Here is a 24592-nt window from a genome sequence, read left to right as displayed (position 1 = left end):
CACAGACTGAGTTGTGATTAAGCTGGGCTACCAATGTAGTGATTTGATGGTCCCAGCGTGGCCATATGTACGTATGTTGCTAATCGGCGGTGCGGGGGAAGACGACTTGCTTAAAGAGCTAAAGATTTGGTCACCAATGATTTGCTTACATATCTGCAGACGTACGCAGAGGTGCGCAGATTTAGACAGAGACCCACAGACCGGGGCGTAAGCTATCGAGCGTGCGGGCGGTGGAACTGCCCAGAAGAACCACTGGGGTCGGAAGGGGCCCAGTCGCAAAGCTAGAAAGAGGTGGGTTGGGAGGAACTGGACAAAGGGCCCCCAACTCATTCCTGTGCCAGGACCCATGCCAGCCAGGCGATACGAATGCCACTGAGCATGCGGCGGTCTTAATTGCCCGCGTGGTCTTAATTGTCCCAATGGCAGCCCGCTCTCGGCTGGATTCGGCTCGCAGGCGAGAAAACAAGCTCCCCCCCTGGGCCACCACCTTCGCTGGTCAGCCCCCTCCCCCTCCTACGCAGCTAATTTAATTGTTGTAGCAATCACCAGCTTTTGTTAGAGGGGCGAAGCTCGCCACTTGTGGAGCGTTGTGGGGGTGCAGTGGCGAGCGGGGGGGGGAGCTGAGAGAGGACGTGGGGAGACTTGGGGAGATGTGGGTAGGGAGTGTGGAGTGGGGGGGTGGATCTAGATCCTTGCGGTGAAGTCACTCACTCGCCCACAGCTAATGTGCACAGGGTGATTTATTGACGCTACTTCACCGAGGAAGGATGGGACTTAAACGCCGCCTACTCCCATATGGCTTCCCTTTACGTTTCAGTCGAACGGGGGAAAAAGATGAAGCCAAAGCGGCTTCTATAACGGACATGAAACTAATTTTTAAAGTAAATGTCTTTTGGCGTTTTTTTGCGTTTCCCCCCCCCCCCCCAACGGCTTCCAAGAAGCCACTTACACGAGGCGGACGAATAGCCGTGGACGTGTGCGCCGCCTTGGGCCGCGAAATGAGCACTTGTTGTTCCTGTGCTATCTCGCGGGCGCATTTGTTTGGGTCCCCGAGTTTATCCTCTACGTTTGTTGCAAGGCGCATCTCGGTGGGCCCTTTCGTGGCAGCACGACGTACGGAAGCTGTCGCGGCGCTCCGCCATCGTGAGTTTATGGTTTATGACTCCGGAGGCTTTCAAGCGAGAGAGGCCCATCGTGCCTTCCGGCTCCCTCTTTGTCGTGTAATTTTCATTCATGGCGCGCCGGTCTTTTACGGCCAGGGTAAGAGCGCAGGTTGATAGCACGGTGACGCTGCCATTTGCGCGGTCGTTAGTTCAAAAACTAACCAGCGCCATTAATAGCAATGATAACGACGACGACGACGATGATAATTTGAATTTATAGCACACGACCGAATTGCAAAACGCATCTCGAGACGCCGCACTTAACATAAACGGGAACCGCAAAAAGCACGAGAAACATTCCTCCGGGGTTGGTAAATGACTTCGAGCCACCTGGTGGGGCCCTGCCACTTAGTGTCTTGTCTCCCGGAGATGGATTGGACGACGCCCTGGCAATGTGGGAGTCCTCACGGCTTGCTCGGATCTGCTGCCAGAGATCTCTCCCTTGCGAATGGCTGGATGAATTAAGCAAAGTTGGAAGTCTATTATATATATTTTTATAGAAATACCAAGAAAAATATAAAAAAAGATATAAAACTCAACACGTTCGCCAATTGCGATGTGGCCTTAAAAGGAAATATATTTTATTGCAAGTGACGTTTTTGGGCAATGCCCTTCTTCGTAGCGCATAAATGGGAAAAGGTCATCTATTCTATTTTATATTTAACCATTCCATTCTGTTCATGCGTACGGCAGCAAGATGTCCTGGAGCTAAATGCCAATGTCGAGGTCTGCTAGCAATGACGAGAGGGCTTCAGAGGAGAGGTTTGTGTAATTTTGATATTCATCCTCCTTTGAAGGAGCGCAGACTACAGTGGTTTACTGTATGGACCAAAGTTTTGGTTGCATGGCCACTATGGCTTGTTTTTAATGTATCTCAATGGGTCTCCATTCATCTCTGTGATTCTCTATGTATCTCTATAGGTCTCTATGAATCTTGTTGTATCTTTAAGTGTCTCTATGGGTTTACTATATATGGTCCATAGTCACAGTCATAGCACTGTGGCTTGAGTCTTTAATTTTCCATTTATGAAGGAGGAGTGCACATCGGCCTCTTGATGTTCTGATGTGATTGATGGTTCCACCGGTGTCTCTGAGGAGGAATAACAAGCTCAGGAGGTGCAGTGTTTGGCTCTGGAACGAGGAGGTGTTTATTCTGGACGTGCCCGTTGTTCCACGCTGTTCACCAGCGTTCTTGCGGATCTGGGTGAGATTCTAAGATGGTGACAGCAGCGCACTCCCAGAAGGAGGATCGGGACTTGGGTTGATGGCGATGTTGTCGTTGGCAAGAAAATGTGTAAATTAATAGTAATACTTTCATTTTATATAGCGTCATTCATGCTAACAGCATCCTACAACGCTGTACGTTAACTATATATGTACCAAATCCTATATACGTGTTTAGCTACATACCGCGAGTAAGTTGCCCAACGCACATACACACACACGTACCAAGCAAGTGAAAACCTTACTAACAAGCAAAATAAAAAATTAATAAACAAATAAAAATATGGCACCAACACAAAAAACACAAACAACGAAAAGGTCATCACAACCACGAAATGAACCCATTAGGTCTCGGATCGCGGGCCACGATTCCCAACCAAGCCAGGAAACCGTCGCAGGAGGTACAGTGGAGTGCCAAAAAGTTTTGCTAAAAACCCAAATCAATTTGCATATTTGCCCACGTGCCAAACTCGATTTCATTGGCGCTGTCAGGTGGTGTAGGGTCTGCTCCGTGTTTCTGCGATTGCACGCAATGGGGCTCTCTCTGAGTTTCCACTCGTGGAGATCGCAGCGTGCGGGTTCGATTCGACGGGAACGCCCCGTTGTTTTCGAGCGACGGGTTAAATCTCCAGAGGATCTTTCGCGGGACCGTCGATCGGGTGGTTCGTTCAGGACGTCGGCGTCGGCCCGAGTCGTTTTCGTCGGCATTGCCGTTCGAGATGAACGCAGCCCGACGCTCGTTTCAAAGGAAGGTACGACGAGAATAAGAACCGATACCTGCTATCTTGCACGATACACACCTGGGCCGTGTTTCCCGGGCTGTCTTGTGCAAGATTGAAGTTCTGTTAAGGGGGACGCATTGATAGCAACCCATGCCTCGCGAGAAATGTTCGATCCGTCGATTATAATCCATTCTCGCGACACGCGCATTGGATCGCACGTCCGGCGATCAGTGATTTTATAGTTGAATCGTGACTCTCCCCCCCACCCCAACTCTACCACCACCCCCCACCCCCGCCCAAACCATATCACATCCTTTGAACCGGGCGCATGCTGTTCTGAGCCCTACGGCAGGTAGAGGATGTGGATCAAAAGTGTAGAGAATCAAAGTGCGAAACAAAAAATCGGTCAGCGCGCTCGTGTTACACCCATCACCGTCGTCGTGTCGTTGTTGTTATTATCGATGAGTGCGTGCGCGTCTCCGAGTGGGCTGCGCTCGTTCGCCGTCTGATGTCTCAGGACAATGGCCGGAGTGAATTGGCTCCTCGGGCGCCGTAAGCGTGATGCTTAAGTTGGCTAAGCGACGGTTAAGTTAGGCGGAGCGGTGATATCGGCGCGCCTCGGTCAGACGCTCAGCAGCGAGTATTCGCAGTGAGAGTGGTAGCGCAATGCACCACGGGTGCTGGTGGTGATGAAGTTCGTGATGATGATGATGATGGGGATGTTTGTGAACCACATAATTCCTGTGATTAATATGGCTGCTAATAAGGGTGGCCGAAACGTGGTGAGAATAGTATTTTATTGTGTTTTATTTTATTATTTTATTATTTCCCTTCTACGTGACTTTACCGAAAGAACCAAAAAGATGACATTTATATAGCGCATTTCATTAAGGATCTCAAAGCGCTGTACAGGACACACCAGCAGCAGACACTCAGCATGACACGAATATCATAAATACATTTTAAGAATCATTTACGAAATTAACTACAAGTTTAATAAGCGGAAGCGTATAAATAGGTTTTAAGGTGCATTTTTAAAATGTCCACAAACAGAGTTCCCCTCTGATATCTCGTGGAAGAGTGTTCCAGCGCCTGGGGCCTACACGAGGGAAAGCTCGGTCACCCATACACCGACTCCTCGACCTGGGAATAAAGAGAAAATCTGCAATCACGCCCAGAGCTTCGGGGCCTTGGGTGCAGCATGGCAATGATGTAGGCAGGGCAACATGGTTCACTGCTTTGTAAGTTAACAATAGGATTTTGAACTGTGTTATAGGTGAAACTGGAGGCCAGTGCAGGGAGGCCGACACGGGTGTAATATGATGTGAAGAAGGTCTTCTGGTTAACACCCTAGCAGCCGCATTTTGAACATGCTGCAATTGTGATCACAATGTTGATGATGGTAGATGGTGTTGATGTTTATAATGATGGTGGTACGCTGATGATGATGAATTTAAAGTGATGAGGATGATGATGGTTGCAGTGATTATGGTGGTGATTATGGTGATGATTAGAATTATGATGGTGGTGGTGGTGGTGATCAGGGTGACTGGCAATAATGATACGTGGCCGTATTGTTGACGGTGATGATGTTAATGGTAAAGATTATTATTACCCTTTTTTGGTAAGCGGATGTCTAATGTATTACAATATTACAATAGTGTCATTAAATGTCCAAACACCTGGTTGTGTGTCCCGGCCACAGCACCCCCTCGTGCGCCGTGCCGGCCTTCATAGGCGTTCACTAACAGCACTTGCCCTCGACAGCCCGTGCAAGCTACACGGGTCTCCTTCATTCGTAGGGATTAATAACAGCAGATTAAAGGTGTAATTTTAGATTTGTTATCCACTCAATTGCCTGTTCAGAAGCAGAGTGGATCTCGCCCATCGCCCCCCTTTGAAGGAGCGGAGACAGCAGCCAGCGTCTGCGGAGTGTCCACGGTGTGGGTCGACGGTCCGGGATCGGTGGCCGTGCCACTCGCAGGCCGCCGAATCTTTGTCGGCGCCATTCGTGGCATCATGTGGTCGCATCGGTCACGTGGCCCGGTCCCGATTCGGTTGATGGTCGAATGCTGGCGGCGTGGAAGGTTGACACCGGGAGGTTCGACTGTAGGGCCCTGCGTGAGATGTTTATCTTTTGACGTCGGCCGCAGTCCAGACCTGCTTCCATCGCTCGCCTTCATTTGCATTCGTGGAGTGGAGTGAGGGGTGGGCGCGATTTTCGGCGAGCTACACGCGCGACCTCTGTCTCCGTGCATGTTGCGCCCGTGGACTACTTTGTGACCCCTCATGACCCAATGCACGATCCGCCTCCTCTCGCCATTGTCTCGCCCTCTGCGCTTCTCCACCACTACTGCTGCGGCTGCTGCGGCTGCTGCCGCTGCTGCGGCTGCTGCTGCCGCTGCCGCGGCTGCTGCGGCTGCTGCGGCTAATGAGCTTCCCAATCTGATGAGCTTCAAATTCGAGAGGGTGATAGTCTCAGTAAATTGCGGCTACGTGGAGATGGAGATAGGGGTGCTTAGGGGTTTTGGAATGGCAGGGTGGGGGGGGGGCCCAGGGGAGGGATTTGGGGGGGTGGAAGTTGTGCGCAAGAAAAAGCACATTTGTAAAAAAGAAAAAAGTCTATCGCCGTCGTTCTGCTCGTTTAGCTATTAAATGAATAAATCAGCGGCGAACTGCTTTTTTTTATTTTAATTTCCGATGAATTTTTACGGCGAGGAAAATTTAATTGGAAATGCAACGCTATTTGCATAAGTAGAACGACGGCGGCGAAGTTACGCGGAGCGACCGAGGATTTAGCGCTCCGATCGCCGTCGCTGCCTCCGACCAAACCCACGGCCTCGTCAGCTCCACGCAGACCAAGCGAGGGCTCGAGCCTGGCGGAGCGCTCGGATGGGCGACGGCCACCACCGTGCACAGCAGGCTGCTGTTATCGGCTTCCGCGGGGGGACAGCACGCGACAGCGCAGGAAAATGACTCTTGCTGTACCGCACTCCGATTGCACCGCCATCTGTCCTCCCAACACGCACTGGCCGGCGTGGTGAAGTATGGTCAAATGACTGCCACGACCCGCTCGGCGTGGGGAGGCCCTCATCCAGCAGTTGATTGGCAGAAGGGCTGTCCACAGACACATCGCTGTCAATTTAAACAGCCTGCTCCCGTTTATTGGCCAGCGAGCGAGACGGCGAGTGTCACCTTCTAGGTTCGTTTTCATTTCGTTTCACTGCAAGCGGCAGGATCGTCCGACTGACTTTTTTCTCAATAAGGTAGAGGTGCAGCCCTGCAATTGCCTTCTCACGCCAACGTTGGCGGCAGGGCCTCTGCGAGAGATGTGAACTCTAGAGAGCCCCCCTAGAGCGTACACTTTGGCCTACTCTTCCGTGCTGAGTACGTCTTGCAAGAGGTGGGAGGAGTGCCCTCACTTTACCCCACCACACACGACCTGCCGGGCGACTAACCTGCCGAGTACTGGACAGTGGCGGAGGGGGTTTGGTGGAGAGGGGGGGGGAATTTAACAAAACTCGACGCAGCGTTTCAACTGCGACCCCGGGAGATGGAATCGAACCGGCGATGCCCGGGTTGCAAGCCCAGTGCGCTGGGAACCGCTACGCCACCGGCTGCATTTTCCCCCAATTTGTAAAGAAGAGAAAAAAATACACGGAACGAAAACCTCGAGTTTGAAGATCTGGCCGATAACCTTTTCCGCCTCGAGCCGCATGAAGCGTCTGTCAGGCTGCCGTTGATGATAACGTCAGCAGAGTGAACCGCAGCGGGAGTGTGAGCCAGCGGGAGTGTGAGCGTGCGGGAATGTGAGCGTGCGGGAGTGTGGGGAGCAGTACGGTACTGAGTAGCGGTTAGCGCTACGCTGCGCTTCGAACCCAGCAACCCAAGTTCGATTCCTGCTCACGGCCAACACCAGTGACGATTATCTGAACCGGTCTTGGGCCTCCCCTAGGTAGACTCAGCCTCAAATGAGTGCCTGGTGTGGTGTGTAAACATCCCCACTGGAGAGATAAAGGCGGTCGGGCATGGTGCTGGCTACTCACCCCCTGGTGTACCATGCCGGCCTTCATAGGTGCTGCTCACAAACAGCACTTGCTCTAAACGTATGTTAAGGCTATATGGGGGATTTGTCTTTGTTGTGTAGTTTTATAAACCATGCTTAAACTGCTGCCTCACTACAATTGTGTAATAATGGACGATTTATTCATGGACACCTTGTGCCCTGTGGATACACTTGCCCCGGCCCTATGAATATAGAATCTCCAGCACTGCCTCAGGGCTGTATTATGCAGGAAGTTGTCACCAGCTCAATACTCAATTGAGCAGGACATCGCTTTGCTCCTTGACTTTAACGTGAACAGAACAAGCAAGGCAGAGCGTACATGGCTGCTGCAGCGATGCCATCGTTTAATCGATTTAAATAAATTCACGTGGGCTGATGAAATTAAGTCTGGTGAAGCCTCGGTGTGTGAGGATTACGTTGGCATGCGCTGTTTTTCAGCGAATAAGGCTTCTCTTCAACTCTTGCTGTGTCGAGAGTGTGGGCCAGACAAGGCGTGATTTCAGGTTGCCGCCTTAATCTGAACTGAAACGAAAAGGATCTCTGACTTAAACAAAGACAATAATATTAATTTCGTTTAAATTACTCAACTTGCCTCAACGAACGGTGCTGCATATTTAACTAAGCCAAGCTTTTTCGATGAACATTTAGCTCAAATTTTTGCAAATGTAATTCTTTTAATTATCCATTGAGGGCAAGTAGTGTTTGGGACTGAGTGAGCCCGCAAGTTGGAGACATTACAGTGACTGTAAAGAAAAGTAAGTGGGCCTGGGTTAGGACACGTCACGGCTAGAGGGTACGATGGCCGGACTACCGTTGGAGCAGAAAGAATTATGGTCCGAGGGATGAAACATGCCCAAGAGCACGCCCAAGGCGGAGATGGAGCAATGATATCAGCTCGTGTGCAGGAGTGGGATGGATCGTCGCATCGCGAGGCCGTGCGAGGCGTCCAGCAGTGGAGAGGTCACGGCTGATGACGATAATGATTCCACTCTCTTACCTGTGGGGCAAACGCCGTCGCGAAATCACAGAACTGAACCCCCCTTCACCCACCCACCTGCCGGGCCGTGCCTAATTACAAGCTCATGAAAGGAAGCCACAGGATGGAGACGTGGAAAAAGTTCACTCCCTCCGTCGGTTGCTCCGTCGATTCCTCCCACCGATCGCTCCCCCAGGCTCCCCGTGGGCAATGCGCCATGCGGAAAATGAAGGCTGACCCCCTCCCCTCCCTCCCCACTGCCTCCCTTCGTGTGTCTGTACACACGGTGAGTGTACAGACATTCCAACATTATTTTTATTATTAGTTTTTCCTGTGCTACAACCGCGCACATTTCCGACGACCGTGCCACCGAGGTTTTGGCGACGGTGAGCGTCGCTTCGCGTGTCCCGTGCTACCGGGCGGACCGTCGGGCTAAGCGTGAGGGGAAGAGGCGCGCACCACCATCGCTCCGTTGATCTCTGGGGGAGCGGAGCCGCGACTCTGGTCGCCCAGAACGACGGGCAAAGTAAGTGCAGCGTCGTTTGACGGACCCGCGGAGGTTTTATCGTAGTCGTCATCATCATGACGATCAGCCATGCTCAATCCACTGCTGGACGAAGGCCTCTGCGAGAAAGCCGTCGCCATCTCTCACTGCCCTGCTGCTCGGTGCATTCCTCGCGCACCTGCATGCGAGCCGATTTCATCGCTCCATCTTCTCTCGGTAGATGTTCTCTCTTGGAGTGTTCCTTCCCACGGCCGCCGATCTGTCAACAGTATTCAAACATATTTCTGTTTCTCTGCTTGCCCAGGTGTGCGCTAATGTTCCAGTTGTTAATTTTTGTCGATCTCAGTCCCGTCGTTTTAACAAGCACGATGGGAAGGTTGCAGAACGGAGGGCAGAAGGCGACCATGCGGATTTGATTTAGACTCAAGTCAGAGGTAAAAAAAAAAATCAGTGTGACGCCGCTTCTCAAATAAACATTGGGGCGGCGTTCATCTTTGTTCGTGGCCGACCACCCAGTGGTGTAAATTCCACATTCCCGAATATGCTAATTGGACAACCTTCGCTGACTTCCTTTTAAGTGACTCCAGGATGATGGTAATGAACTGTATTGAGCTTCGACCGGGATTTGCACACTCAATTATCTCGTTGTGAGTTGAGCCTTCTTAACTGCAGTGAAACCTGGCCAGCATGATTAACAGAAAGTTGCGTGTCGCGTAATTATAATAATCGTGCATTTTTTTTAAATAAAAGAAAGCCTCGCCGATTGTGACGATGTATTTTCAAGAGGATCCTTCTTTCGGACGTTTGACCAATTTTTTAATGGGCTTGTTACATACGGGAGGGGAAAAGCCACACATACTAGAGGGTTAACATGCAAAGCTCCGCACGGATGGATTCAATCGACAGCAAATAGGACCAATCCCATTGCCTCAGTGCCATCTCTTGGCCACCTCGCAATCCGACCACTGCTAAACCTGGCTAAACCACGGTGGCCACGCCGATCCATTCACTCATCCAAGGCTCAGTCCTGATGCCCACCGCATAGGCCCGCAGCAGCCTATAGCGACTGAATGTGCATGATCGTTGCCCATCCCAAGCACTCTCCATGGCCCAACCACCCCTTAGCTTCCGAGATGGGATGCGATCGAGTGCCAGTCAATGTTGGATATCTGTTCCCAGGATATGTATTTATTATGCTTATTTACCCAGGAAAGCCTCACAAGAAGGGTCCTGCCACGTTTGTTGCAAGTTGCTATGTATATTTCCAGTCGAGTAATTTGTCAAAGTTGCCAAATTTGTACCATGACGCTGGCACACGATGGCCCGCCCACTCTTTCCCAATGAGATCACAGGTTTCTCTTTGACGAGCACTGTGAAGCGGTAATGTATTGATCAGTGCACGCGTGGCAATAACCAGGGCAGCCACCAGACTCGGACCGTGAGTCTCCGCAACGAGCAGTGAAACGTTGCTCTACGTATGTATGTATGTTTCTCAATAATACAGTAGCCCTGAAATGACATACGGAGAGGTTTGTTCGTATCTCTGAAAGTTCATGAGTAGAAGAGTCCCTGTATATACATAAAATGGGTGACGTTTCGAGCAATATATATGCTGAACTTCTTTCGCACCGTACGTAGCCAACCATGCTAACTGGAGGTGCAGAGGCGGCCAATTCGTCACGGCGGAGGTGGCGATTTGCGCACCGTGATCGCACAAGCGCGGGGCTCGCTCGCCCCTTTTTAATCACGCGGCGGCGGCTTGCTCCGCATTAATTACGGGGAGACCACTTAGGGCTGAGTTATGCGTCGCGGCGGCGCTTCTCGGTATTAACCGGCGCGATATTTCACCCGAATGGAAGTATTTGCCCCCGCGTTAACTCACCTCGATATCAATACGCTCACTAAATCAGCAATGCGCACCCGGGGTTTTCCGCGGAGCGGCTCGGGTTGGGCCGCAAAAATTATCGTCGTCTTCATCGCTCCTGATGGCGGCCGCCGGTCGAAAGCGTCACCTCTCCCTGAATAATGCCGCGCGCACGCACGGAGCGGTTGCGTGCCCCGTGCGTGCGAGAGATCCGTACGCAGGAGTGGGGTGAGATTCGCGCCGGGGGTCTCGAGCGCGCGCCCCCGTGGCCGTGAACTTAACACTGGGTATAGGGTGAAGGCACAGCCGCCCTGCAATCGCTCGCTCATGCCACTGCTGGCGGAAGGGCCTCCACTGGAGGAAACTCAATAGGCCATGAGTATCATCGATAGTTAGCGTGCTAACCACCATCAGTGCAAAGACAAAAATCCCCCCATATAGCCTTTAACAAACTGCTCGGGCAAGCGCTGTTCACAAGCACCCATTGACGGCAGCACGGCACACGAGGGGATGGGTGGCCAGCCCAGCGCACAGCCCCATTGGTCTCCCCAATGCTAATATTTCACCCACTGTGCCAGTTACACATTTCAGGCCAATTCGACTGAGGTGAGGCCCAGGACCAGTTTAGATATTCGTCCCCGACATTGGCTTTAAATCGAACTTGGCTCGCCGGATTAGTAGCGCGGCGCACTAACCGCTGTACCACCGCTCCCCACACACATGTGCGTGTGTGTGTGCACTGTAGGTTGTGGGGAGCGGTGACGCGGCGGTTAGCGCCGCGCTACGTACCCGACGACCTGACTGATTTCCGCTCATGGCCAACACTGGTGACGATTATCTGAACCGGTCCTGGGCCTCCCCTAGGTCGACTCAGCCTCAAATGAGTACCTGGTGTGGTGTGTAAACATCGACACTAGGGAGACAAAGGCGGCCGGGCGTGGTGCTGCCCACCCACCCCCTTGTGTACCGTGCCAGCCTTCTTAGGTGCTCTATAACGGCACTTGCCCCTGTAGCCTGTTCAAGTTATACGGGGGATCTTTGTCTTTATTTGTAGGTTGTGCATGCGGGTGGTGGTAGTGGGGGGGGGACACGTGCGTGGGTGCTCTGCGCGTCGGGTCACGGGTGCCGAACGGAACAACGGCGCTAAACGATGGACCCGTGGCCCGCGCGACAGACGCTGCGATGATTAAAAACAGCGAGGAGTCTGGTGGCGGTCACTCGGGCAACGTGCACCGTGCAGTCACGGGGACAGAAATGTGCGCGCGGAGCTCCTCCGGCCGACCACGTGCCCTCGCCGAAGCAACGCGCTCCCTTGAAACAGACGTGTTTTCACGCGAACGCCATCCAACAAGCAAATCAAGAGCGTTGATACGGCCCCATCTGTCGCTCCCGACCGCTGGATGAAGGCTTCCCCGTGCCGTGTCGCTCGCGATGGGAGGTTGCTTGACCGTACTTCACCGACGCGGATCAGGTGCTGGATGATGAAGTCGCGGTAGTGTGGGCAGGACCGTTTCTCACGTCAGCCTCGGGCGGGAATCAAACTCAGGTTGCTGGGTTCGCGGCCCGATGCGCTTACCTCTGCGCCACTCACTGCCTCCGCCACATGCTGAGACCGGGGACTATATAAGCAAATTTATAATGAATCCGAGCCTGACGTGGTCCACCAGAGGATGCTGCGGCGAGGGTCAGCGTGTGTTTTGATCGACCAGGCTGATCCCTGCGGCTTCGCTCATGGGGAATCGCAACGTAATTGGGCTCCAATTACAATACCACTGCCGGGCACGCGGAAAGGAAGTTGGGATTTTGAATTTCTACAGATCTCTCCGTGGGCCCGCCATCTGCTCGGCGGTGTGGCAGCTTTGACTGAGCAACAGTACTCTCTTTGCCTCTAGCCGAAGCCCGACTCTCTCCCGCGCGCGCAACGTGGCGTTGGCAAACGCAAGTCTGATTCTGTGAGTGAAGTTTCACGAAGTTTCCCCATCCTTAAAATCCGCACACGTTAACATCTCTTGCGCGACGTTAACAAGAGCTGGATTTTTATTGACTGAGAGCCGCGTTTGAACGAACGACTTATGGGCGGGCGAATGGACAGTCTGATGGACTGATGGACAGATGGATGGATGGGTGGTGTATGTAGCTTACATGGTATACAGGACGTCGTGGGTTCGATCTCGACCCTGATGCCAGTATATTTGGAGTTTGCATGTTCTCCCTGTAGTCGTGTGGATTTTTCTCCGGTTCTTCCGGTTTTTTCCTCAATGTGTAGAATCAACATGCGTTGAGAATTTTTGGCTGCTATAAATTTCCACGTCATAAGTCACTTAACTGGGATATCATTTGTGGCCAGATCGCTTCCGAAAAAGAGCTAATAACTCAGTGGGCCTTGCCTGCTAAACAAAAGCATAGTTTAGTTGAATAGTTTAGTATGGGGAAAAACAGACTTGGGTTATTTTTTTCGCTGTTCCATATTGAATGAGCACATGGAACATTTGCGCGTTAACATCGCGTGGCAGCCGGGTTCTTACCAGCGCAACCCCGCAATCGATCGCTTCATGTGCCTCCGATCATCCTGGGAATTCGGTCTCTGGTCCCATCGATCATGTGGCCTTTGGTGTTAAAACCGCAGACAGCCAAAGCTCCCTCTTTCCCCCTCCAATGCCCTCCCATCCCCCCAGTGCCACCAACCCCATCTCCCCCAGCCACCCTCCATTCCCAGAGGCACGCACGCACACCCAGGCTCACCGTCTCTCTTTCTCCTGCTCTCTCTTACCAGGATGGGCTATTACTCACTCCGAGTCAATATTAAGCATGACAGCTGCAGTGCCAGGTCTGCCGGAGCCCAGCAGCGTTGCGTCCGCAGTAGCTTGCTCAGAGTCGGCGGGAATCCCATCGTCGGCCCGTGATTTGTGGGGCTCTCGTCGCCGTGCAACAGGGGCCGGACCCGCGCGGTTTAGAAGCGGAGAAAATTAACTACGGATTATCGCTGCTGCCGCGGCATTGCTGTTGCATCCGATGGCCGTGTCGCCGGTGGTTCACTCGCCTCTGATTGCGGTGACGCATGCCCGCGATTCAGCGCTTTGGAGGCGAGGGTTGGTGGATCATACACAAATTCGTCAAGCTGGAAAAACATTCTGGACCTGTGACGTGGTTAGGAGATGGCAACGCGCCGAGTAGGTGAACGTGTCCGTGCGGACTTTCGAGTCTGTGCTTGGTGGGTTTTCTCCGAGTACTTGGATTTCTCCCACACACAAGGGGAGGACGTTTGGTGGTCGAGGCTACGGAGTGGCAGCCGACGGAGGGAACGCAGCCGATAGCAACGCATGCCGTGAGGATGAAGCGACGAAAATCAGTTCGTCCGCAGGAGCTAAAACTGATTGTTGCATCTCAAAATCCGGGAGAGATCACACGAAGATCAGGGTGGCTGGTGACAACAGCGATGACACGCAGGGGAAGGCACAGCCTCATTAACCTCTTTACCAATCTTGTGTTTCGCAAAGAATTTACTTACATCCGATATATGACGAGTGTTTATTATACAAATGGGAGGAAACTGGAGCACCCTGAGAAAACCCCATTTGTTAATGGTGGGCAACACTCGATCTCCGTACAGAATGAAACAGATTGCGATTAGTCCACTTGCTGTACTGCCCTGTCCTAGCGAGCCAGGGTATGGCACGTGATCACTGACTCCATTGTAATTATCCAACGGCAGCCACGCCGACGACGGAGCCGCGGGCCGGAGAGAATTCGCCGCGAGCCGCCCCCTTTTATTGATATTGCGAGTGGGGCAGTGGGGGGGGCAGTGAGGGGGGGCGAGGGGAGTCTGGGGGGGGGCGCTCCATTATGGGCCAAGCGCCCATGAGAGATTGGCGGTAGGCTCGCGGCTCTATCGGCTCGCCCCCCCCCCCTCCCTGTGAGCGGTGCGCTTCAAAGATAGCGCCCTCAATTTTCGCGCTCGCTCGCTGGCAGTCCGTGCCCCATGCCCGTGTGGTGTGTCTGCATCCTCGCTGTTTCCACCCACCACCCCGCCCCACAGATTGGACCGCCCGCCACGGATGGGTAGCTCACAATGAACTGGGTTTCGTCCATTCCAGTATGGGCTTGGGTACCATGTGGCGTGCTACCTTGATGTGGGTAAGCGTTCATCCAGCAGTTGCAGCTAACATTGTTGATGATGATAATGAGACTGCAATGAGATGGCGATGATGATGAGAGCCAAGGGAGATCTGTCAAAATCAATATATGGGCCTAGAATGTATAAACAAACGATCAGCAAGTCAGCATTCAACACAACACTTCATCATCGTTATCAATCAGGGCCAATCCACTGCTGGACGTGACGATGTAACAATCTGCCCAGCGCCTGCACGCGAGCCGATTTCGTCGCTCCATCTCCGCAGTAGATGCCCTCACGGGGTTCGTTCCCCACCTGGCTGCCACTCCGTCATTACGCCTCCACCACCGGCCATCATCCCATCCGAGTGACATGTCCTTCCCGGGCCACAACACAATTAGCATTCAGCAACTACAAACAAGAGAGCCAACATAATTCGTGGAATATTACATATAGATATAAAAATGCATGAAAGAAACGCTTCCCAAAGTGTGTGTTGTGTGAAGCGGAAGCAGTGAACAGTGGTGCTGTTGTTAAATGCCCGTGTGAAGGTTCTGACATTTGCCTGGCGCTGGGTGGGTCATGTGACCAAGGCCCCATGTGACCCTCGTGTGCGGCACCGGTTACTGCGGGGTCTTTGAGGGTCCTGTGGCCCCGGGCCTCAGACTTTGATTTGCTCCACTCAACAATACGCGACGCTTTATAATGGGTTCGATCCAACACTGTGGTGCTGTGATTCAGCCGACAGATGAATTTGGTCATTAAAGTCATAGTTTCACTGTGTGTACTGCTTTACGAGGCGAAATAAATAAATAAAACTGCCTTTTTTTACATTTTACAATGGATTTAGCTTTGCGATTCATTTTTTACTTTTAATAACCATAACTGTAATTACCAAGGTGTCTGGCATTGGGCATGAGTGGTGGTAAAAGTCAACGGAAGGAATCAGATATGCATAGAACTCCCCCCACACAAGACTATAACAACCCCCGGGGGCCTCCCAAATATTAATCTGGCTTTGCCCACGTACACTACAGGTGGTAGTAGGTGTGTTATGATTTATCTTGCCATCCCTGCTGGCGAATTGATGACCCTGTTTATGAGTTGGCTGCCCAGCCAACTTTCCAGAAAACGCTGCTCCTGATCACAGTCACGACCAGGCTTTCCATTCATTCTCTCCCTGACCATAGCGGTTGGCTTAGGAATTCACTGCCGCGTAAAAAGAATGTGGATTTTTTATTTCATTTTATTGGCTTGCGGGTCGCAGATGTTATGCCACCAGAGTTCATCAAAATCCCAGCTTCTATTGAGCTCGGGGCCGTTCGGGCCACCCCCATGGCATCTGGCGATCGCTCATCGTTTGCTCATTTGTCTTCCAGGTCAGCGGAAAGGTCGTAGGTCGTTGCCGTGGCACCATGCGGGTCCAGCGCAGTCACACCGGTGACCCTTCTTAATAGGCAATTATTATTATTTCTTTGCCCCCCGACAGGCCTCCCTAGACTGAATCGGATTTTTGGCAACATGTTAGCGTGGCGCTAATTAGGTTGGGGCCACGCGAGTTTCAAGGCACCATCCCATCAAGGACCTGCCTGTCCAGGAGCGTCTGGGCAGTTTGTAACAAACCGGGATTATCGTGTTTACCCATTATTAAGAGATGACCGCGGGCCATTTTTTGCCTGAGCGGGTCCGGCCAACGCGCCGTGGGAGTCGCGTGTTTACGCACACCGTCAGCGTAGCCGGGCCGCGTGGCCCAAGGGTTCTTGCACCCAGAGTCACCATGGTCTGTCGTCCAGCTGTTTGTCCCGCCGCATCAATCACGCGCCATTTTCGCAACCTAGCAGCAGTTTTGAGTTTTATAAAAAATAAAAAAAATGAGGCTCGCGCACTTTCGGTGGCGCGCGACGCCATACGGCCGTCATCAATTTCCCCAAAATGGGGCGGCGTGCTTCAGCGACACCTGGATGAGTCAGAAAATTAACCCACAGACGAATACAGGGTGCTTCAAAAAAATGTTAACATTTACATGGACTATCGTATTTAAAGGAAAAATAATAGATAATACACTGTAACATGATAACAAATGTATGTTAATGGGTTCCAAAAGTCAAAGAGTCTGCATTTGTCCGCCATCATTGTCAACACTTGCCTGAAATTTTCTCCAGATGGTCTCCAGAGCCCAGAGGCACATTTCTTGTGGTGTTGTTGCAAATTCTCAGACGTGTTAACATTATTTTGAAGCACCCTGTATTTGTCTTCTTCGTGTCTTCATTCGCGGCTGCAATTTTATCCTCGTCCACTGTGGCTGACTTCCACCCAGTATAATTATATTATTTTCGTATCACGGTTGCCAAGCACGAGCGCAGAGGCCCACCACGCCAAGGCCACAAACAAACGGAACTGTTGATGTTGATAAGAGAGTGAGAGTGAATATGTTTCTTGAATTGAGCAAGGTTCTAAAACCTTGGAGGAAAAAAACGCGACAGGAGGGAATTTCAAAGTGCAGCAGTGCGCGGGAAGAAGCGGAAAGAGAAGTGGTGTGACCTGCAGTGTGGCGGTGGTTAAACACAAGAGAGTGGATGAGATGAAACGAGCCAGTTTGGTAGATCGAGTCCCCAACATGGATGGAAGAATCAATGAGTGAATGTGGCAATTGGCTGATGTCCCCGGAGACCCGGGGTATTGTTGTCTCTCACTTAAACATCCTGATTCAAGACCCCCTCCTCTTCCTCTCACCAACACCTGACCACGAGACCACATCTCCACAGTCCTTCCTATTGCTCCACTCGCTCCCAGTCCAGTCGCGGATCAACTATAAGATTACCCTCACCACCTTCAAGAGGTCACTGGGTGCATAGTCCAGTACGCCAAACACTGCTCCAATGCCTTCACTCACTATGGATCTCAGCAAGATGATGAAGATGATGAACACGACGTAGATGAAGGCGATGAAGTTTATAAAGATGGCGACGATGATGATGAAGATGAAGACTACGATGATGATGAAGATTATGAAGATAACTACAGTGACGAAGATGACGATGATGACGACGACGATGATGATGAAGGCAACGATGACCATCAAGATGACAATGATGATAAAGACGATGAAGATAAAGATGATGCTGATGAAGACGACGACGATGATGATGAAGGCGACGATGTTGAAGACGGCGACGATGATGATGAAGACGGCGATGATGATGATGAAGATAATGATGAAGACGACGAAGATGAAGAACATGACGACGATGATGATCAAGATGACGACGATGATGAAGACGGTGATAAAGACGACGACGATGATGGTGAGAATGATAAAAACGATGAAACTCCTCCACGTTGTAATCTGAACCGACGATATAGAATCGCGTGGCAAGAGGATCGGGGAGTCCCGGCGCCATAGAGATGCACAGTCGCGAGACGCCCTGCCACGCGCACCGCGCGGCCTCCACTCCGCCGAGTCTCCATGGCGACACCAACGGCCATCGCCATGGCGACCTGCAGCGGCACTGCGAAGGGGGGTGGGGGGGGTGCGTGCGCTGCGCTACGAACCTGGCGACCCCGAGTTCGATTCCCGCTCAGGGCCAACACCAGTGTCGATTATCTGAACCGGTCCTGGGCCTCCCCTAGGGCGACTCAGCCTCAAATGAGTACCTGGTGCGGTGTGTAAACATCGACACTGAGGAGACAAAGGGTGGCCACACACACCCCCCCCTCATGTGCCGTGCCGGCCTTCATAGGTCCTCGCTAACAGCACTCCTCGTTGGGGTGGGAGGATCTTTATCTTTGGTTGAATATCCAATGGCAGCTGGCTCTGTGCCGTGACCTCCTCCTGCCAGCGGCGAGCCTTCCGAGACTTAACAACGTAGCCTCTGGCCTGACAAGCGCTGCGGTGGCATCACCGCCACTTCAATTGGCGGATGGCTGCTGCTGCTGTTGTTTTTGAGCAGCCCGACAGCCGGGAGGAAAGTTCGGAGAGTCGGGGTCTCCCTTCACGTCGACGGTCGCGCGTAAGCCCTCACGGCCACGGCGATGCGATGCGCCCGACGCGTTACGGCTGCCAGGGAGATGGAGCGATGAGTTCAGCTCGTGTGCGAGCGCTGAGGTGTTGACGCTGCGGAATGGTGAGAGCTATGCTGAGGGGGGCTTTGGGAGGTCTTCGTCGAAAGGTGGAATGTTCATGGCTGATGATGACGATGATGCGGTTTACAAACAATAACTATGATATATGCTCTAAATCAGCCCTTTGTTAATCCATTGCTGGACTAATCCCTTCCCACAAGGGTTATTTGACCATACTTCACCTCGCTGGTAAGCGTGAGTTGGTAAAGGGGAAGGAAACCCAGGACCGGTTCGGATATCGCTCGCCATCAACTTGAAAGCCGTGGCCCGGGGGAATTGAACTTCAACCTCTGCGTTCAATAATACAGTTGCGCTAACCACTCCACCGTTACTCCAAACCCCCAAACATAGTCTTACAGTGTATACATATCATAAACAATCGATTCTTTGCACACACACGCGCGCGCACGATCTTATTATACACGTGTCGGGGTGCGGGGGAGCTTAGGCATTGATTTTGAACGATGGATCGTTGCGGTCCTCGTTACACATCCCCCGTTAAGGGCGGCCCTCAAGGTGTAAACGGTTCAGTTTAAAAACCAAAAAAAGCGTGGCCCTTCTCTGCCAAATTGCCCAACGCCGTCAATTAATATGTTAATGGAGCGCCGGGCCATCGCTCGCAGCACGAGGCGTCTTCTCCGCTCGCTCCGAGACTATCAAATATTTTTCCTTTATCCTACTTGAAATTTGTAGAGCGCCTATTCTCAAGGCGCGTAACATAGTTTGAACAAAGACGGTCAAATGAAATATGTATTCAGATGATGGCATGAGTGGGGATGTTCACTGGGATCATAAGGAGAGTTGCGAGACAGTACTACGTCCCATTAGCAAGAGCTGGCAATGCCAGTCAAGAAACAAGGAACAGGGAACAGGGGCCTTGATCATCTTGTCAGAGTGATTTGTCCAAGCAGATAAATGCGCGCGCAGAAAACGAGCAGACAGGCACGCGCGTTAATCTCGACACCCCCGCGCTCCCGTGCCAACTTGCAATGAACACGCTAATCACCACGCTGGTCCGTAGCATAACGTTATATTTAAATCAAATAAAAACGCACCCTGTCAGAATTGGTTCATCTTTGCCAATCTTCTCCCAAAATCGATACACCGATTTGGACGTGAGCATCCGGTGAGCTATGCGGTGAGTTTCGCGATTATTGGTTTTGGAGAGTTTTTACGAAAGCTTTCCAGGTGTTCTCGGACAGACGGATGAAAGTAATATTTCCCAGGCATATCAACAAGGAGCCTCTAATATGTGTCCCTTTAATGATGCGCTTATGCACCGGCACACACACAATGCCTCGTCCGCTCAAATGAGATCCAGGCCTAATTCATTGTCAAGTGCCCTCCCTTTTATTAACCCTCTCGTTGACGCATCGCGAGACACACGAGTCAAAGAGATCCCCCTCGCGCTTGTGTTGACAACTTCTTTGAAACAACTTCGTACTCGTAATCGTACGAGTGGAATTCACAGCCCTTTGTCAACCCACTGCTGGATGAAGGCCTCCGCGCACCGTTGTGGCTGGTGGTCACGTGGGAGGTGTTGGGGGTTTGCTTCACGTTAGTTCAGCGCTGGCCTGCGAAGGTGGGAGCCCCGGGACCAGTTCGGTTATCGCTCGCCCTAAGCCAGGAATGGAACTCGGGCTCGCCGGGTTTCAACAACGCAGCGCGCTCAACACAAACGCAACGCTCCAGCCACAATTTCGTAGCAGCCAAATATCTATAAACAGCAGCAGTCCATCACAGCGGTCACGATGAATGAGAGAGGTATTATGCATACTCTCGCCTCGAGGCGTATCGTGATCGACGATTAACCATTCAGATGTCGAAACACCCTGTTCTGGCACGGTACATTTATACATTTTTAATGGAGGGAAAATAAAACAACGCATCAAACGGCACGAATTTCGTCGACGCGTTGCGACGACTGATGTTGGCTCGCTGCCGCGGCCCCGGTGACGACGAGAAGCGACGATCGGAGTTTTTGTTGCGGTACACGGCACCAGATGTTCCGTGCGAGCGACGTTTAACCTGATGCACCCCGAGTAATTGGGCTTCGCGCAGTTGTCGGCGGTGTCACATGGCCTGGAGGTGTTTGGCACGGCACTTTCATTTCCACAACTCGGCATGCATCAAGGAGATGGGGATTGATATCATCGCCCATGTGTGCGTGCGCGTGTGCACCTGTGTGTGTGCGTTTTAATAGGGGAGCGGTAGTGTAGTGGATAGCGCACCGCAACTACAAACCCAGCAAGCTAGTTCGATTTGCGTTCATGGCCAACATCAGTGGCGAATATCTAAACCGGCCCTTGTCTTTATTTATCGGTAAATGGGAAGCAATGGCGTAGTGCTTATCGCACTGCACTGTGAATCCAGTGACCTACATTTGATTCCTGACTACAAATAACATCAGTGGTGATTATCTGAACTGGTCCTGAGCCTCCCCTAGGTCGACTCAGGCTCAAATGCGTACCTGGTGCAGGGTGTAAGCATCGGCACTGGAGAGACAAAGTTGGCCGGGCGTGGTGCTACCCACACCACCCTGTCGTGCATCATGCCAGCCTTCATTGGTGCTCGCTAACCACATTTGCCGCCACATCCTACATAGGCTGTATGGGGGGTCTTTGTTGTGTTAATAGATAAGGTCAGTTGTACAATTTTGGACAGAATAGTGGCCGTATTTGTTTTATACAGAGAGGTCGTTGAACATCGGCAGAGGTAAAAATATATAAAAGCCTTGAGCCTGGACCCTAACAGGGGCACGGGGTAGGTCAGAGTTCATAGATTGTGGGGGGCGGCAGAGAAGAATGAGTGACCTCCCACCGAGCAAAGGTCAACTGGGTGCGTCGACAGAAAGCCTTGGGAGTTGAGAGAGTGCGTGGAGAGGAGCAGAGTGAGATGAGAGGGGAGATATAAGCAGGGCCAATACTATGAAGGATCTTGAAAGTGGTAAGTGGCATTGATTGACAATGTCGTTATTACCTCAGCGGCAATGACATCACAGCCCTTCAAAAAAGTCACTCGAATGACTGCCGCCAAATCGCTCTGAATGCACCCAATCTCATCATACCTCACGGGAGACTTCTGGAAATATAGAGTTTTGGAGGCTTGGGTTGCAAGGTATGGCGAAATCCAGGAATGGATTGTTAAATCTATCTGTGTGCAGCATTTAAATTTTAGTTCCTCATGTATAATTGTTATTCTCCGGGTTCTATGGTTTCCTGCCACACGAAGCCAAACCATCCTTAGTCATGGAATCGGGAAAAAAACATTCCAACAGAAGAGTAAGCATCTTCCTGCAAAAGCAAAAAAAATATCTTGAGTTTCAGTGAGGCGTTCCTGGGCCACGCTCATTTCCTCGTTAGTTTTTTTATTATTATTGCTAACATTGCATATTCCCCGCGCACACGGCACTAATACATTTTCGCCGTCAATTGTTAAACAACATTTCTATGACTTGGCAGCGATTCAAATTCGAATTTTTATAATGTAACATCAAAAGCCAAACCCATTTAATCACCGCTCCACGGGCGTCATCCGAGGCTAACACGCAATGCGGATTAGTTAACAGAAGCAGATATTGCAATGATTAGAGCAATGAAAGTGCCAGGTGGGATGCGGTGGCAAAGGGAATTGGATGAGCGGTGAGGGCATTAAGGAGGTACAGAGAGACGGAGAGAGATAATAGCAACTGCTAGCTTGCTTCCATCATTACAGACGGATAACAGATTGAGTCATGGTCCGAAATAAAATCGCATTACATTCGTCGTACACGGGGCATAATTGCTCAACGAATATTTTTCCCGGTGAGCAATTGTAGACTGGAGTGGGTGGCACGTGACCAGCAGTAGCCAGCTAGAGACAGAGCGAGAGTTATACTGGATGTGGTGTGCCAGGGGGCGGAAATATATCCTGGGTCACCGACCCGACTGAAATTGAATCCCTGGTTTTTGAGTCGTGCTGCAGTCTCTGACTTGTATACCTTGGTAAATAAAATGAATAGTTTAAAAATATAACACAAGTCTTCCTCCTGCTTAGTCACTGCCCAGTGCGCCCACTTGTACACAAAGCTCGTAACAATGTTGTCGATCCATTGATTGAACATCGATGCTTACGCTTGAACTGCAGGGGTGGGCCCGGGTACTTTTCATGATGATGTCTCTAACCGCTGCACCACCGTTCCCCCTGAACCCCAATCCAGCAACAACGCCGGTTTACGTCGGGGATGCGTTCCTGAAAGGTGCGACGACAAATATCAAAACGACTTAAATTAAAGCGATTTACGGGGTAGGTGGAGGCGACGGCTGAGAGGCGACGGATACGAGAAAGGACGGATGTTGTTAGCGATGCAAATCAGGTAGCGGTGTTAATAAAGTGACGATGTATTTTTGCGAAACGGCATAAAAGGGGGAGAGGCGTCATTCCGGATATGATTGTACCATATAATTGTGTCCTGTAGTTACATAGCCACACATGGGCAACTCCGGAATATCTCAAAGCGCAATCGAGCGTGCTTCTCGTCCCATAATACCTCAATTAAATTTTGATTAATATCCCGCCCGTGGCATAAAAATTGGCAGCAGCAATTATAAGTAATTGGCTTGTTTTAACGTAGATTCTCACGAGGCGTACGGATACCAGAAAAATGTTTAATATTTAAATTGGTGGTTACAATAATAAAGAAGACATTTGATGAAGAGCAAATAATTAGTAAACACAAATCTGTCGGTGTTCAATTTTGAACTACCGTGAAAATAAATAACCTTGAATATCGGGGGGGAAGGGGGATAATCATTATTTTGCCTAAATTATATATTACTGTCATCAGCCAAGCTCAATCCACTGCTGGATGAAGACCTCCCCAAGCCACCACTATCTCTCACAGCCACACACAATGCAACACCCGGCTACTGCACAAACGCGCTGATTTTCATAGCTACATCTCCTGAGTGGACGTACTCTCTCCCGGATCCATTCAATTCCTTGGCTGCCACTTGTCATATTTCTTGACTGTCAACCGTCACCTGTGTTTAGATGTTATGATGGACCTTGTTATTACTATTCATGTTTTATATATATATATCTGCTTCTATATATTTATGTTTAATAGCGAGAGGCAGACGAACGAGTTTAAGTACCTGGGTGCAACGATGTGTGCACGATGGATGACTAGAAAGAGAGATGAGAACAAGAACAAGGGCTGGGTGGCTGAAATGGCCAGAGATGACTGGTGTGGTGTGCGATAAGAGGGTCCCGATTTGGTGTACAAGACGGTGGTGAGCCCGGTGCTGTTGCATGGGGCCGAGTGCTGGGGCACAAGAAAGAGGGGAGACCAAGCTATGGCAGTCACAGAGATGGGGATGTTGCAGTGGATGTTGGGCCCTCCCCCCAACTTCACCAACCATGAATGACCAGCGTGGTGAGATATGGTCAAACACACTTGGGATGTGTGGATATCTTTATAGTGTCGCGATCCATTGATTCATAGACCCACACAATAGTAGTGAGATCGCGCTCTTGTGCACATCGGCCAGTACAGATTGTTGCGTGACCACGAGGGTGGACGGGTGATGGCTTCGGTGGAGGCCTTCATCATCCAGCAGTGGATTGACAAGAGGGCTGTATCTAATTGGGTCACGTGACCGCTACCAGTTGAGGCTGCTACATTCGCGATGGTGATGTACTGTTCGAAGAAGTTTAAGCGGCTCGCCTTTCAGTCAATCTTTATCTCTAACGTTCCACGTGCAGCCTCAGAAGCTCCTTCCCGTACACGCAAAACAAAAGCGAACCACGGAACGCGCAAGGTTTTATTAAAAACGCATTAAACAACGCCACGCAC

At 51.2% G+C, this 24592-nt stretch overlaps 1 protein-coding gene across 14 annotated transcripts in view; it reads left to right on the top strand.

Moving 5' to 3' along the window:
• Nucleotides 1-24592, top strand: part of LOC144943679 (neuronal cell adhesion molecule-like) — a 168836-nt gene that overhangs the window by 51464 nt on the left and 92780 nt on the right. Inside the window, exon 1 of one of the 14 annotated variants that reach the window (XM_078871391.1) lies at nucleotides 8482-8677. The exons of the other annotated variants lie outside the window; for them this stretch is intronic. The gene's annotated coding sequence lies outside the window, so the exon portion shown is untranslated. Of the gene's footprint in view, nucleotides 1-8481; nucleotides 8678-24592 lie in introns of those variants that run through there. 14 annotated transcript variants of the gene reach the window in all.

The sequence above is a fragment of the Lampetra fluviatilis genome, chromosome 32 (genome assembly GCF_964198595.1).
Source record: "Lampetra fluviatilis chromosome 32, kcLamFluv1.1, whole genome shotgun sequence".
NCBI lineage: Eukaryota > Metazoa > Chordata > Hyperoartia > Petromyzontiformes > Petromyzontidae > Lampetra > Lampetra fluviatilis.
The sequence above is the reverse complement of the archived record's forward strand: the minus strand, read 5'-3'. Positions and strand labels throughout refer to the sequence as shown.